Below are 13,409 nucleotides of genomic sequence, written 5' to 3' on the forward strand. Positions count from 1 at the left end.
AGGAAGATTACCCAGAGCTGAGGAGCAGGACATAATACTAGAGACTTTAACATCAGAATAAATGTGAGTGAATGTATGACTCACAGAACCAAAACTGGTAACAATTGATTTAGACCAGACACTGTGGGTGCTGTGTTCAGCTGCTCTTGTAAGGTTCTATTGGTGTGCTTATCTTTTGCACCATCCTCTTGATAACAAAGCCAAGAATATCTCTTCAACAGAGATCATCAGAGAAGATTTCAAACTTTAAAAGCGATTTTTAGGAAATATTCATGGTAAAAGACAGCATCTTTGATGTTTAGGAAAAAATGTAGAATTCTTCATTGATTATCTACACACAAATTAACTAAATAGACACAAAGAATAAGAAACATTGAAATGAACAATATCAATGTCTAAACAAGAAGCCAAAAAGCACAGAAATCTGATAACCAAACTCTCAACTCTGTATGTATAGATTGAATATTTAAAAACTTGAACTAAATACCTTAACACATAATGGTAAAAATTATATACACTCTAAGACTGGACAAAGCCTGTTGATACATTTCAATGGCGAATGTATGAAATGCTAAACAAAACAAAAAAATTTTTGAGGGAAGTTAAAAACATGTGGCCTGACGTGTGGTGGCACAGTGGATAAAGTGTCAACTTGAAATGCTGAGGTCACCAGTTTGAAACCCTGGGCTTGCTTGGTCAAAGCACATATGGAAGTCGATGCTTCCTGCTCCTCCCCCATTTTTTTTTTCTCTCTCTCTCTCCCTCTTCTCTCTGAAATGAATAAACTAAAAAAAAAATCTTTAAATAATGTAGCTTGTTATATATTTATTTAACAAAATAAAAATAAAGGACAATCAACATACTAAACCACATACTCCTGATTTTTGAAATATGGTTTTAGTAGAGATATAGGGCTCCCCATAGATTCCACCTGTTCCCCAACATAAGGAGAAAGGTGCCCAATCACTGGGACAATGTCTTAACCCACAGCAGCCTTTGTGTGACCAACTATTATTTTAAACTATTAAGATTTAGAAGTTGTGTGTTCCCACAGTATGATCTATCCAACCTGACTAAAACAACAGTCAACTCTTCTTTTCTGCCTTGCCAATATTGAATAATTCAAAAAGAGTGAATAATGCTAATTTTTTAAAATATATGAAAAGAAGCAAGGACCATTCTAAATACTTAAGCTTTTAGTACACATATCAATTGACATTAATTGGTGTCACATGGGAAAAGAGGGGTTCCATAGTCAATTAAGTTTTGGAAAGAGAGATATTCCTTCCTATAGATTTTAAATGTAAAGTCATATATTAAAATTCTACACCAAAGAAATAGGTATTTTTCAAGTGAATGAACAATATTTTCATGAAAGAGAGCCTGGGAAATGCTCCAAAGAACTGATTTGTGTACTAATAAAATCTGTATACAACTAATATTAAAATTTAATTGCATTCCCTAGCACAGATCACCTGGTGAGTGGAGAAGGGTAATAAGCTATTTAACAATAGTATATCCTAAATATTAGTCAATCAGGATGAACTCTTGGCCCTGGTAAATACCAAGTAGAATAGTTTATAATTTATAGCTAGTGCTAATTAAATATCAACTGTGCCTATGGGTAAGTGAGGTGGGCAACTTATTTAATGATTTGAAGATTTCTTCATCTTTATTTGCCTAAAATATTTAAGTTTTTTTTACATTTACAGTGGGTAGTCAACAAATTAAATAGGTATAGAAATCCAGAAAAAGTTTAATAGGTATCTATCACGTAACAGGCACTATGGCAGGTGTTTTCATAAAATTAAACAAGAAAACATTTTTCTGTAGTCTAGGACATGTTAAGACATTTAATAAATACATGCTTACAGATTAAAATATTGACAATATAATAGTCTAACTGGATATTTGACAAAGGTAGTTCAAAAAATTTTAAGTCTGTTTCATTGTATTGAAACTAAAGAGAGAGCATAAAGACCTATCTAGTTTACTTTTCTTGTATGGAAAAATATTTGGCTTTATTAAAAGAGCATCTGAACATAAATCTTATTTTACAGGTAAAAGAGGTCTATTGAAATAGTATTTCTTAAAATTATGTTACTCATTAAAACAGAAATGTACCATAGGATTCTTAGAAATTGATTCTCCTCACCACCTGGTATCAAGTTATTGAGCTATGCTTTCAATAAAAGCATTTTTTTACATTTTATTTATTGATTTTAGTGAGAGAGGAAGGGGGGGGGGAGAGAGAGACAGGAACACTGATTTATTCCTGTATGTGCCCTGACCGAGGATTAAACTGGCAACCTCTGTGCTTCAGGACAATACTTTAACCAACTGAGCTATCCAGCCAGGGCAATAAAAAGCACTTTTATAAATTGGCAATGTTCTGGAACATTATAACATGAGTTTGGAATGGAGTGAAGCAGGAGTCAATTCAGTTCATCTCCTACATCTCATGGACAGACAAAAATGCATATCTGTCTCCAAACAAGCAATTTTAAAGCCTGTGTTAAGTCCAACTATCCAAGAAAATGTACTGTTTGTGTGACAATTCAGGACTCTACTCTGAACAGAGAGCCCTGTGGGTAGCTGGCTGAATCAATAATGACCTAAAACATTTCTTGAGGATCTCAACCACCACCAAATTTAATTTATGTAAATGAAGAAAACCAAGACTGATCCAAGACTCATTCTTGACTTTGAGAAAAGCTGTCATCAGTGTTTACTTCAGGATCCTTTGAAAGGAAGATAGAGATTTGAAGTACTGGACTTTACCAAACAGAAACTCATTCTATTTTCCTCTTTTTCCCTGATTCTTCTTTACTTTAGTCCTTAAATTCTAATCAGGTTTTTATTTTTCACTCTACTATCCTTGACAAACAAGGGAAAAATCAAATGTTAATAGCTGAATAGTTCCATTATAATTTTTCAATTCTGAGTCTTGTTAGGAGTTTTACTCCACTTGGATTGGCCTTAACCATCTCAATTTATGATCTCTTGTTCTAAAATGCAAGGCTAGACTTACCATGGTAAAAGATGATAAAATGTTCTTAGTCGGTTCATGATGAATAAGCTACTGAGATTTGTTGTTTTGCTATGGTCTGTAATTTTTTTCTTTTTAAATTAAAACTCAGGGTTCAAGAAGTACTTTTGGATTAAACATATTTAGATTTAAAATTTGAACTCATGAACACAACCTGGACATAATTAGCAGTTAAAATCAATATGCACCCCTATTGTTAGGTGATTACTGGGATAATCTTCAGCTCTAATGCAACATGATGGGTGAGGTAGTTTCCCCTTAAGTAATTTATTCTCTATTATAAATTCTTTAGTTCAGTTGAATTTAACAAAGTACTGCTTTATATCCTTTAAAAAGTATCAGGGACCAGATGACATGCTACTATATACAGAAAACCCAAAAGAATCCACAAAAAAACTACTATAACTAATAAATAAATTCAGTAAACTAGCAGGATTCAAAATAAATATCCAGAAATCAGTTGCATTTTTATATACCAATGCATATTGTCAGAAAAAAAATTATCAGAAAAGGAAACTAAGAAAACAACCCCATTTATAACTGCATCAAAATAAATAAAATAAAATGCCTAGCAATAAATTTAACCAAGAATATTTGGAAAATTATAAAACACTGAAGAAAGAAATTGAAGAAGGTACAAACAAGTGGAAGCATACATCATGTTTATGGATAGAAAAAAATTAACATCATTAAAACATCCATATTACCCAAAAGAACATATAGATTCAACACAATTCCAATCAAGATACCGCCTGACCTGTGGTGGTGCAACGGAAAAAGTATAGACCTGGAATACTGAGATAGTCAGTTTGAAAACCTGGGCTTGCCTGGTCAAGACTCATACAAGAGCCTTGCTTGCTCCCCAAGCAAGGGAAACAAAAGAAAAATAAAAAAATAGGACTGCATCAAACTAAAAAGATTTTGCACAACAAAGGAAACTAATGACAAAATGAAAAGACAACTCACAAAGTGGGAGAACATATTCATTAAAGATACATCTGATAAGGGGTTAATATTCAAACTTTTAAAGAACAAATTAACACAAAAAAAAAGCCAATTAAAAAATGAGCAAAGGACCTGAATAGATACTTCTCCAAAGTGGACATACAGATGGCTAGTAGACATATGAAAAGATGCTCAATGTCACCAATCATCAGAGAAATACAAACTAAAACCATAGTGAAATATCACTTCACACCAGTCAGAATAGCTCTAATCAATAAATAAACAAACAACAAGTGTCAGCAAATATGTGGAGAAAAGGGAACCCTCAAGCACTGTTGGTGGGGATGCAGACTGGTGCAGCCACTGTGAAAGCAGTATGGAGATTCCTCAAAAAATTAAAAACAGCCTGACCTGTGGTGGTGCACTGGGGAAAGCATTGACCTGGGATGTTGAGATGGGTTGGTTCAAAACCCCAGGCTTGCCTGGTCAATGGGAGTTGATGCTTCCTGCTCCTCGCTCTGTTCTATCTCTTTCCTCTCACTCTCTCTTTAACAAAAATGAATAAATAAATAAAAATAAATAAATATTAAAAACTGAACTGCCTTATGACTCAGTGTTTCCATTTCTGGGAATTTATCCCAAAAAAACCCCCAAAACTAATTCAAAAGAATATATGCACCCCTATGATCACTGCAACATTATTTACGATAGTCAAGATCTGGAAACAGCCCAAGTGTCCATCAGTAGATGAGTCGATAAAAAAGCTGTGGTATATTTACACAATGGAATACTACTCAACCATAAAAAAGAGGAAATCTTACCCTTTGTGACAATATCGATGGACCAGAAGAGCAATGTGTTAAGTGAAATAAACCAGTCAGAAAAAGACAAGTACTATGTTTTCACTCACATGTGGATTTTAATGAACAAAATAAATGAACAGCAAAATACAGTCAGTCTCATAGATAGAGAGCTAGCTGACAGCTCTCAGGGGGTGGGGGGCACTGGATAGATGTGGTGAAGGAATTGAGCAAAAACTTTTAAAAATAAAACACTAATGGACACCGATAACAGTGTAGTGAGTGCCAGGGGGAGGTGGATGGGGCAGGTGGAGGAGGGTGTGGGGAGATAAATGGTGCTAGATGGAGACGACTTGGGGTACTGAAAACACAACAGAGTGTACAGATGATGTGTTGTGAAGTTGTGCACCTGAAACCTGTATAATTTTGTTAACCAGTGTTACTCCAATAAAGTCAATAAAAAGGAAACACTTTTTAAAAATTAGTTCCTAGGAATTAAAAATATGATAGCAAATGAAAATATTTTAATATGAGAATGATGAGATAAAACTAAAATAGCACAGAAAATAAAAAGATAAGAAAGATAATCAGACACAGGTGCCCTCTCTCCTTTTCCTGAACAGTGACGGGCTTACAGGTTCCCAAAGATCCAAAAACAGAGTCACTATGGAGACATTGTCTCTCAGGGACTGGCCTTCCTTTTATTGAAGGTCAGCTACATTCTAGGTAGTTTAGCCCTGACTTAGAATGAGGTTCCCAGTTCTCACTCTCCATGTATAATTTGCTCCCATGCCAACCTCATAATTAAAACATCAAAAAGTCATGATGTCACCCACTAAAGTTCCAAAAGGATGAATTAAATCTTTTCTAACATTCAGACATGACAATTATACCCTTCACACACTGCAAGGTTTACAGGGTGAATGACAACAGTTAAAGTATTGATTTATGATTTGAAATCTCCTTCCCCTTATTTGTTTTAACCCTTTGTACCTCTTTTCTATTGTTGCTGCCACAAATTTCCACCAACTGAGTGTATTAAAACAATATAAATTTATTATGCTACATATCTATAGGTTAGAAGTCCACCATGAGTCTCACAGGGCTAAAATCAAAGTGTCAGCAGGACTATGTTCCTTCCCAGAACATTTCACATTTCATGGTTCATGGCCCCTTTCTATCTTCAAAGCCACCAACAGGTCAAGTCTTTCTTGGATCACATCACTCTGACTTCTGTTTCCCTCTTCCATGGTGAATATCCCTTGTGATCCTATCGAGAACACCTAGATATTCTAGTATAATTTTGACAGGTCAAGAAAATCTGATTGGAAACTTTAATTTCATCTGCAATTTTAATTCCTCTTGACCATGTAACCTTATACATTCACAGGTTCCAGGGATTAGGATATAAACATATTGGGTAGTCCATTATTATGCTTCCACATCCTTATTAAAAGCAATTCTAAAAATCTTCGTTTAAAAAATGTTGTTCTAGGCCCTGGCTGGTTGGCTCAGTGGTAGAGTGTCGGCCTTGCATGCAGGAGTTCCAGGTTCGATTCCTGGCCAGGACACATAGGAGAAGCGACCATCTGTTCTCCAACCCTCCCCCTCTCCTTCCTCTCTGTCTCTCTCTTCCCCTCCCGCAGCCAAGGCTCCATTGGAGCAAAGTTGGCCTGGGCACTGAGGATGGCTCTATGGTCTCTGCCTCAGGCGCTAGAATGGCTCTGGTTGCAACAAAGCAACGGCCCAGATGGGCGGAGCATTGCCCCCTGGTGGGCATGCCGGGTGGATCCCAGTTGGGCACATGCGGGAGTCTGTCTGACTGCCTCCCTAATTCCAACTTCAGAAAAATACAAAAAAAAAAAAAACAAGATCAAGGAAGTTAAAGCAAAAATAAATAAATGGGACTCTACCAAACTAAAAAGCTTCTGCATGGGGAAATAAAAAAATTCATCAACAAAACAAAAAAATATCCAACCAAATGGGAGAAAATATTGCAAACAATATCTCTGATAAGGGGTTAATACTCAAAATACATTTAAAACCACATACATCTCAACACAAAATACAAACAATTCAATTAAAAAATGGGCAGAGGGAAAAAAAAATGGGCAGAGGACCTGAACAGACACTTTTCCCAAGAAGGAATCTGCATTATTAATGTATATAACAGGATGTTAAAATGGCAGCCCCTCTATGTCAGTTTCAACTAAGATGCCATATTAGATAAGAGCCCAGCAGGAAACAGACAGCATACTAAAACTGAGTAATGTGAAGAAGTGTAATAGAGCAGTGGTCCCCAACCTTTTTTGGGCCACGGACCGGTTTAATGTCAGAAAATATTTTCACAGACCAGCCTTTAAAGTGGGACGGATAAATGTATCACGTGACCAAGACAAGCATCAAGAGTGAGTCTTAGATGGATATAACAGAGGGAATCTGGTCATTTTTTAAAAATAAAACATCGTTCAGACTTAAATATAAATAAAACGGAAATAATGTAAGTTATTTATTCTTTGTCTGCAGACCGGTACCAAATAGCCCACAGACCGGTACTGGTCTGCAGCCCGGGGGTTGGGGACCACTGTAATGGAGTATTTATAAAAGGTGGGGATCCAGTGTAGGGAAATCACAACAGGTAATGCAGTGTCCCAGGTCTAGTAGCAGCAAGGGTCCTCTTTGTATCCCTAAGGACAAGAGAAGAGTGTTAAGAGAATCAGAGGGTGGAGTTGGGTGGAGATGCTGCTTGACAAACGCTGTAGGCCTCTGCTCAGGGATGCAATCAGCCAAGAAAATCCAGGAGAAAGGAAGCCAGAGAATCACTAACCCAGCCTTATGCTCCCTTCCTGCTGGCTTCTTCCGATACTCCCAATAGACTAAACTCAACAGGAATCTAGAAGGCATGGGAGCCCATTGGAGAAGTCCACATAGGTCAACCTTTTTGGTCATTTAAGTGAATGGATAGAAACAGAAAAAGGGTCTGCAGGGGCAAAATAAAGATATCCTGCACAGGCACCAACACCGTAGAAACCAAAAGAAAACACACTCAAACACCCATGCCTTCATACACAGACTTGATAGAAGAGATGTTTCAAACTATTTCCATGGCATTGAATGCATTGAATGCCTCATCTGAACAAGGAAATTTAAAAGAGTGTGAGAAAGAGTGAAGGGACTCTTACGAGATCACTCCCAAAGCCTGTGTGTGTTCCTGGTCACTGGGGAGACAGTAGGCTAGACTTTCCTCTGAAAATGCTCAAGTGTCCTGAGGCAGCAGAATCTAGCTGGTGGGTGGGCTAAAAGCAGTCTTTCTCCAGAATTCATAGGGGCTAGAGATGTATGTGGCTTTTCCTCAGACAAGACGGGCCACACAGATGAGAAAACAGCCCTCAAAATTGTTTTATGTTTTGCCCAAGAAAAGCTTCTAAAGCAAGGACCAGTGTGAAGTGGCCCCCTGAATAAAACCAGGGTAATGGTGGAAAAACCAAAGCTGCACTTAGATTATATGGATGAAAAATGGGCCACATGCTGAGCCTGACAAACTCAAGGGAGGCCTGCATGGTGGCCTTACAAACTCAAGAAACCCAAAATAACCACACAGGATGGTGAGAAATTAAAACTTTTTAACTAAAAGCAATTTGTGGTGGATAATCATGTCCTAGAGAAATATTTTTTCCTAACAAAGGTCAATGCTTACCACAGTGATTCTCAAAGGATGCACCAGGGTGTACTGGTGTGCCCTAGAAGATTTGCAGATGTGCCCTATGGTATTCCAGAGAAATATGTGCCTGTTGGGGACCAAAGAACCAACAGGGTTTTTGGAGTTTAGATTTTTGGGGAACAGAGGTGTGGGGAATTGGCTGTAAACTGACAGTCTGCCCAACCCCCACCTCACTTGTCTGATTAGGTTACAAAAGGCTGTTAAACTGTGGTGCTGGATTGTTTACACTACCCCCCATGTTCCCTGGAAAGACTGGAGGCAAGTTTCTTCTATCCTTTGTTTGGTGTCAAGTTAAGATGATATGTATGGTGGGGGTTTTGGATTGATGATTCAACATAAGGAATTGCCTCTTGAAGCCTTTTGGATTTCTATAAAAGAAAAATATGTGGCAATATTTAAAAAAGCTTTGAACATTTTACTACAATTTTCAACATCCTATTTATGTGAATTAGGATTTTCTACCTCAACACAATTATGGGTTAAAAAAAAAGAGGAATTCTTCAATATATTGACGAGGAAATGAGAGTTTGCCTTTCAAATATATGCCCAAACATTGACACATCACGCTCATGTTTCTCATAAACACAAGAATAAAAAAACTTAAGGCCCTGGCCGGTTGGCTCAGCGGTAGAGCGTCGGCCTGGCGTGCGGGGGACCCGGGTTCGATTCCCAGCCAGGGCACATAGGAGAAGCGCCCATTTGCTTCTCCACCCCCCCTCCTTCCTCTCTGTCTCTCTCTTCCCCTCCCGCAGCCAAGGCTCCACTGGAGCAAAGATGGCCCGGGCATTAAGGATGGCTCCTTGGCCTCTGCCCCAGGCGCTAGAGTGGCTCTGGTTGCGGCAGAGCGATGCCCCGGAGGGGCAGAGCATCGCCCCCTGGTGGGCAGAGCGTCGCCCCTGGTGGCGTGCCGGGTGGATCCTGGTCGGGCGCATGCGGGAGTCTGTCTGACTGCCTCTCCCCATTTCCAGCTTCAGAAAAATACAAACAAAAAACAAAAAACAAAACTTAACACATTTGCGCCAAGACCTGCCGAATTTACTAAATCTTACTAAGAATGTATCTATATATATAAAAAGATAACTTTTTTGTCATTTTTTATTTTTTAACCCCTCTTTTTTATGAATTCTAAAAAGAATAACTCAAAAAATGTAACATAAAAATGTTTTTTAATGTCAGAATAAATTTAATTTTGTCGTATTTATTTCATTTAATTACTATAAAAGCACGCTTGGACTTTATATTTTTTTCTTTAATATTTGACTTACTTATTATAACATATTTCTCAGAAATTTATATATAGTGCGCCTACAATTATTTATAGGATTTTAAATGTGCCCGACTTCAAAGAGTTTGAGAACCAATGGCTTACTGTATTTGAGCCAGTCTGTTATCTTTCGCACTTACAATAACATACCGGGTAACATGCCTTTGAAATGGAAGGTTAATCTTTTTTTCCTGCCCCCCTCAGGGCAGCATCCCACCAGAGCAGAAACCAACAAATCCCCTCATTATTATTATTACCAATTAATTAACTACCTGCCTGCCAACGAAAAGAAGTTTCACTATAATGTATACATTTTTTCTTTTTATCCAATCCCAGAGATTTCCCCACTTTGCTTTCTCCCACCTCCATAATCTATTTCCAATCAATTTCCTGTAACCCCCTACTCTTCCACTTGATTCTAATGTATAAAATAAGTGGTAAAACTGCCATTTTCCGCAGCATTTTCTCAATCCATTGAGACTTTGCTTCCTAACATTTTCAACAGTCAGTGGTAGGATTCAAATAATTTAACAACCTGCTCTAGTGACTGTTTTAAGTATAAAAAAAGATGCCAAAAGGTAGTTTATTATTTCATGCATTTAATACTGAAATAAGAACAATAAAACAGGTATACAAAACTAGATTATAAGAGCTTTAAAATATTAATAAAAAAATATTAAATAATACCTGACAAAAAACAATAAAATAGTTAAGATATTTCCATATTGCTTCTTGATTGGCGTCTTCAATTGCAATTTTTTTCACATATGGACAGAATGAACATTACTACAGGTGCTTAGAATATGCTGTTGCGCAGTTACACGTTAAAAAAGAGTAAGAAATGTAAATTTGTGATTTCTATATTGGGCAGATGCCCAGGCGCCCACCTTAGAGAGAACCCTGTTTACAAGGACCATTTTAACAACTGGTTTGCCAAATTCAACAAAAGTCAGATTATCAGTTCCACTGAACCAGTGCGAACTGGCTGAATCCCACCAATATTCACACTTTGGCTAAAATAAAATCATAAAAATTCTTACAGGTTTGCAAGTTTCTTATGTTGACAATTACATACCACATGTGATGCTTAGTGACTTGGTTACACTAGATTGTGATTCTGATGCAGGTTGTCTGGGAAAAGTTTTGTAAACTCTGCTCTGGACTGTTGAAATCTGCTTCAGTATGGTAAAAAAATAATTCACCAAGTCCTTATTTTTGGCATTAGTTGAATGGAGTGGTTAAAAACATAAGTTCTAGGTGCAGATTGCTTGTAATAAAGACACATCTCTACGATTTATTATCTGGGTGAGCTTGGGCAAATTAACCAGCTTAGCATTAAGGTCACCACCTGTAATAAATACAGGGTGGGGCAAAAGTTGGTTTACAGTTGTGAGTACTCAAAACACAGAGTTCATTCTTGTAAAATTATTATTTTCTTTTTTTTAATTTTTAAATTTTGTTTAGAAAATTAACCTCAACACAGTGATACTGATCAATAAGAATACATAGCTTTCAGGTAAATATTTCTATACACTTGAATTGTTGATTATGTTGTATACCCATCACCCAAAGTCAAATAATTTTCTGTCACCTTATCTTTGTCCCTCTTTACACCCTTACCCCATCCTCTTTCCTGTCCCCCTCCCCTATATCCCCTTTCCCCTGGTAATCACTTCACTTTTATCTATGTCCATGAATCTCACTTTTATATCCCATCTATTTGTAAAATCATACAGTTCTTAGCTTTTTCTGATTTACTTATTTCACTCAGTATAATGTTCTCAAGGTTCAACCATGTTGTCATAAATGTCACTATGTCATCATTTCTCACGGCTGAGTAGTATTCCATTGTATATATACATATGTACCACATATTTTTTATCCAATCCTCTATAGAGGGACACTTTGGTTGTTTCCATGTCTTGGCCACTGTGAATAATGCTGCAATGAACATGGGAGTGCATGTGTCTTTATGTACCAATGTTTTCGAGTTTTGGGGGTAGATACCCAGAAAAGGGATTGCTGGGTCATATAGTATAGTAATTCTATTCTTAATTTTTTGAGAAACCACTATACTTTCTCTCATAATGGCTGTATGAATTTGCATTCCCACCAGTAGTGAATGAGGGTTCCTTTCTCTCCACAGCCTCTCCAACACTTGTTATTACCTGTCTTATTGATAATGGCCAATCTAACAGATAGTTTTGATTTGCATTTCTCAAATAGCTAATGAAGAGGAGTATCTTTTCATATATCTGTTGGCCATTTGTATGTCCTCTTGAAAGAAGTGTTTGTTCAGGTCCTTGGTCCATTTTTTAATTGGATTGTTTGCTTGTTTGTTGCTGAGATTTGTGAGTTCTTTATATAGTTTGCATATTAACCTTTTATCAGAGCTGTTATTTGCAAATATCATCTCCCATTTAGTTGGCTGCCTATTTATTTTGTTCTCAATTTCTTTTGCTGTGCAGAAACTTTTTAGTTTGATATAGTCCCATTCATTTATTTTTGCCTTTATTTCCATTGCCTTTGGGGTCAAACTCATAAATTGTTCTGTATGACCAAGGTCCATGAGCCTAGTACCTATGCTTTCTTATATGTAATTTATTGATTCAGATCTTATATTTAGGTGTTTGATCCACTTTGAATTAATTTTTGTGCCAGGGGACAAACTGTGCTCAAGTTTCATTCTTTTGCATGTGGTTTTCCAATTTTCCCAGCACCATTTATTAAAGAGGCTTTCTTTTCTCCATTGTGTGTTTTTGGCCCCTTTGTAAAAAACAATTTGTCCATATATATGTGGTTTTATTTTGGGGCTCTCAATTCTGTTCCACTGGTCTGTATGTCTGTTTTCTGCCAATACCATGTTGTTTTGATTATTGTGGCTCTATAGTATAATTTGAAGTCAGGTAGTGTGATATCTCTAGCTTCATTTTTTTTACTCAAGATTGCTTTGGCTTTTTGGGGTTTCTTATGGTTCCATACAAACCTGGTAATTTCTTGTTCTAGTTCTTTAAAAAATCACATTGGGATTTTGATGGGGGTTGCATTAAATTTGTATATTGCTTTGAGTAATATGGTCATTTTAACTATGTTGATTCTTCCAATCCATGAACATGAAATATTTTTCCATTTCACTGTGTCTTTTTCAATTTCCTTCAATAATGTTTTAAAGTTTTCAGTATATAGGTCTTTCACATCCTTTGTTAAGTTTATTACTAGGTATTTTAATTTTATTTTGTTGCAATTATAAAAGAAATTGTTGGCCCTGGCCAGTTGGCTCAGTGGTAGAGTGTCGGCCTAGTGTGTGGGAGTCCTGGGTTTGATTCTCAGCCAAGGCACATAGGAGAAGTGCCCATCTGCTTCTCCACCCCTCTCTCTCTCCTTCCTCTCTGTCTCTCTCTTCCCCTCCCGCAGCCGATGCTTCTTTGGAGCAAAAGATGGCCCGGGCGCTGGGGATGGCTCCTTGGCCTCTGCCCCAGGCACTGGAGTGGCTCTGGTCGTGACAGAGCGACACCCCGGATGGGCAGAGCTTCACCCCCTGGTGGGCGTGCCAGGTGGATCCCGGTCAGGCACATGCAGGAGTCTGTCTGACTGCCTCCCCGTTTCCAGCTTCAGAAAAAAAAAATACAA

The 13,409-nt window shown here is 37.3% G+C and overlaps 1 protein-coding gene and 1 non-coding gene across 3 annotated transcripts in view; one reads left to right on the forward strand and one right to left on the reverse strand.

Moving 5' to 3' along the window:
- RASGEF1B (RasGEF domain family member 1B) overlaps positions 1-13,409 on the reverse strand; it is a 641,531-nt gene that overhangs the window by 594,379 nt on the left and 33,743 nt on the right. The window lies entirely within an intron of this gene.
- On the forward strand, positions 6,290-6,365 carry TRNAA-UGC (transfer RNA alanine (anticodon UGC)). Its single transcript has one exon. It is a non-coding gene; the product is annotated as a tRNA-Ala (tRNA).

Source organism: Saccopteryx leptura, chromosome 5 (genome assembly GCF_036850995.1).
Source record: "Saccopteryx leptura isolate mSacLep1 chromosome 5, mSacLep1_pri_phased_curated, whole genome shotgun sequence".
Lineage (NCBI taxonomy): Eukaryota > Metazoa > Chordata > Mammalia > Chiroptera > Emballonuridae > Saccopteryx > Saccopteryx leptura.